This window comes from Morus notabilis, unplaced genomic scaffold, assembly GCF_000414095.1.
Source record: "Morus notabilis unplaced genomic scaffold, ASM41409v2 Scaffold385, whole genome shotgun sequence".
NCBI classification, from domain to species: Eukaryota; Viridiplantae; Streptophyta; class Magnoliopsida; order Rosales; family Moraceae; genus Morus; species Morus notabilis.
In genome coordinates this window covers 80,662-84,646 of record NW_010356863.1, presented here as the reverse complement: position 1 = coordinate 84,646, position 3,985 = coordinate 80,662, and positions in this window count along the sequence as shown.

Here is a 3,985-nt window from a genome sequence, read left to right as displayed (position 1 = left end):
CGGGACAGCCCCGGGAAAGCCCCGGGTCAACCCCGGGACAGCCCCGTGGAAGCCTCGAGACAACCGCAAGGCTGCCCCGGGACAGCCGCAGGGATGCCCCGGGACAGCCCGGGACCTCCCCGTGAGAGCACTGAGAACGCCCAGGACAGCCCCGGGACATCCCTGGGGCAGCCCCGGGGCAGCCCCGGGACATCCCTGGGACAGCCCCAGCTCAGCCTCGGGACAGCCCTGGGTCAGTTCCGAGTCATCCATGGGACAGCCCCGGGGCATCCCTAGGACAGCCAGGAACAGCTTGTGACAGCCCCCATGTCAGCCCCGGGACAGACGCGAGACAGCCCCGGGACAACCCCAGGTCGGCCCTGGGACAGCCCGGGAGAGCCCCGGGAACGCCCCGGGTCAGTTCCGGGTCAACCTTGGGACAGCTCGGGACAGATCGGGACAGCTCAGGCCAGCCCCCGGACATCACTGGGACAGACCCGGGATAGCCCCAAGTCAGCCCCGGGATAGCCGCGGGACAACCCCGGGAAAACCACGGGACAGCCCCGAGTCAGCCCTAGGGCAGCCCCTGTTCAGCCCCGGACAGCCACGGGTCATCCTCAGGTTAGCCCCGGCACAGCCTCGGGACAGCGACGGGACAGCCCCGGGTCAACCCAGGGACACCCCTAAGCCTGCCCAGGTACAGCCCCGGGACTGCCCCGGGGCAGTCCCCGGACAGCCACGGGACATGCCCGGGTCAACCTCGGGTCACCCCGGGGCAACCCAGCACAGCCCCGGGACATCCCCGGGAAAGCCCCGGGACAACCCCGGGTTAGCCCCGGGACATCCCCGGGATAGCCACGGGGCTGCCCCGGGACATCCTCGTGAGAGCACCGAGAACGCCCGGGACAACCTTAGGGCAGCCCCGGGATAGCCCCAGGACATCCCCGTGACAACCCGGGATAGCCTTGGGACAGCCCCGGGTCAGCCCCGGGATATCCCGGGACTGCCCCGGGTCAGTTCCGGGTCATCCCCGGGACATCCCAGGACAGACCGAGACAGCTCAGGATATCCCCCGGACAGCTCCAGGACAGACCCGGGACAGCCCCGGGTCAGCCCCAGGACAACCCTGGGACAGCCGCGGGACCGCCGCGGGAAAGCCCCGGGTCTGCCCCGGGACAGCCGCTGGACAGCCCAGGGACAGCCGCGGGTTAGCCCTGGGACATCCATGGGACAAACTTTGGAAAGCCCCGGGTCAGCCCCGGGACAGCCCTGGGACACTCCCGGTAGTACCCCGGGACAGCCTTGGATCAGCCCCGAGACAGCCTCGGGACATCCACGGGGCAGGCCCGGGACAGACGCTGGACAGCCCCGGGACAGCCCTGGGACAGCCCCGGGATATTCCCGGGTCAGCCCTGGTACATCCCCGGGACAGCCCCGGGCCGGCCTCGGGACACACCTGGGACAGCCCCGAGACAGCCCCAGAAATCCCTAGGACAGACCTGGGACAGCCCCGGGGCTGCACCGGGACAGACCTGGGACAGCCCCTGTACAGCCCCGGGACAGCCCCAGGTCAGCCCCAGGACAGCCCTGGGACCGCCCCGGTGCAGCCCCGGGGCAACCCCAAGGAAACCCCGGGACAACCGCGGGGTAGCCCCGGGACAGCCCCGCGAGACCCCGGGAACGCCGGGAACAACCCCAGGACTGCCCTAGGGCAGCCCCGGCGCAGTCCCGGGACAGCCCCGGGGCAAACCCGGGACACCCCCGGGACATCCCCGGGACAGCCCGGGTGTGCCCCGGGACAACACGGGACAGCCCCGGGATAGTCCCGGGTCAGCCTCGGGACAGCCACGGGACAGCCACGGGGCAGCCCCGGGTCAGCTTCGGGATAGGCCTGGGACAACACCGGGACAGCCCCGAGACTGTCCCAGGACATCCCCGGCACTACCCCAGGATAACCCCAAGGCAACCCCGGGTCAACCCCGAGACAGCCCCGGGACAGCCCTAGGATAGCCCGGGACAGCCCCAGTACAGCCCTGGGACAGCCCCGGGGCAGCCCCGGCTCAGCCCCGGGACATCCCCGAGACAGCACCGGGGCAGCCACGAGCCAGCCCCGGGACATCCCTAGGACAAACCCGGGTCAGCCCCGGGAGATATCACATATTTAATATATCAATTTTTTATTATCAAATAATCGAAGTATAAATTAATATCGTCTGTAGACCGCTCTGATACCAATTGTTGGTTGCCAAATCAAATTCGGACGCGGAAGCGTCGCGGTAGGCGGATCGTGTATCACAAAAATTTCATAAAACTTTTGAGATACTCTATAGATTATATTAATTTATGCACGAATAAATTAATCACATTAATTTATATGTCAAGAACTCAATTAGAAAAAATACCTGGAGGCCAACTCGGAAGATAACTTGAGTTCTTTGACCACGAACAATCCTTGCTCCAATCTTTGTGTTTAGAAAACCAATGTCTTCCACGTCAATTCCTTGATTCCATATAGACGTGTGTGTTGGTATACGTCGGACAAAACAGGTTTGAATAAACACTCGAATTTTCCACAAACACCAACGCATGCATGATGTGGAATTTTTTGGGAGAAAAAATTTTCTTCTCTTTTTTTCTTTGAGAATTTCGGCCACCTGACAGTTAGGGCAGAAAAATTGTTTTCAAAAATTGTGTCTAGAATTTTCTATCATTCTCATATTTAAAGAGTAGAAGTCAAACTTTAAAAATGAATCAAATCTCTATCTCCTATTTTGAATTTTGAACAAAAAATTTCCTTCTTCTTTATCCATTGTGGCCGGCCACCACTTAGGGTTTCTACCCTGTGTGTGGCGCTAATTACAGATAGGGAAGGAAGAGAAATCATCCTTTATCCTGTAGTCCAATTTTAATTCAAATTCAAATTCGAATTTAAGTCAAACTTAAATTAATTTAAATTCTAAATTGAACAACTTATCAAATAAGTTTACGAGGATAAATTTAAATTATTTTCATGATTAAAATTCAAATTTAAATAATCACATTATTTAAATAATAATTAATTCTCAATTAATAATTTTTCGAGCATTTAGTTTTAGAATTCCATAATTCTAAAATTCCCATTTCTTCCATTGTGTCTGGTAGATTTACAAGGACGACGCGGGGACTTATGGACCTATAATCCTGAGCTCCAATATATCTTCATCCTTGAATACCATTAATTCTCTAATGAATAGTGATTCATAAAACACATTCATGAACAGTGCGGATAGCACCGTTCCATCTCGTAAAATAACATTTCCGGCTACCTATTTCATCATGTCTCCAAAATACAAGTAATAGGATTCAGGGTCTCGAAATCCGTACCGAGTAAATCAAAAGACATAAATCCATAAATACGAGTTTGTTAAGAACTCAGGATTAAGATCATTCTATATATGACCAACGGTATACTCAATTAGAATTTCTTATGCTTAACGGAAATTACTAGAAATTCAAATTGTGTCTGTGTCCTTATTCCACACAATCTCATTATACGAAAAACACTGATTCAATATCTCACCATATTAATAGTCCGGATAGCACCGTTCCATTCTAAATGGGAATGAAATGTATTAATAATATTTTAATTAAAGATTCTGAACTTTAATTAAATTCATCTTATGTTGTCTCGGGACTGTCCCCGGGCTATCCCGGGTTTGCCTCGGGGCTATCCTAGGTTTGCCCCGGGGATGTCCCGGGGCTGTACCGAGGCTATCCTGGGGCTGTCCTGGGGCTGTCCCAGGCTGTCCCGGGTTGTTCCGGGGATGTCCAGGGGCTGTTCTGAGGCTGGCCCTGGGCTGTCCCGGGCGTTCCCAGGGCTATCACGGGGATGTCCCAGGTTGTCTCGGGGCTGCCCCGGGGCTGTACCGGGGCTGTACCGGGGCAGTCCTGGGGCTGTCTCGAGGCTGACCCGAGGCTGCCCCCGGGCTGTCCCGTGGCTGTCCCGCGCCCGCCCCGGGGCCGTCCC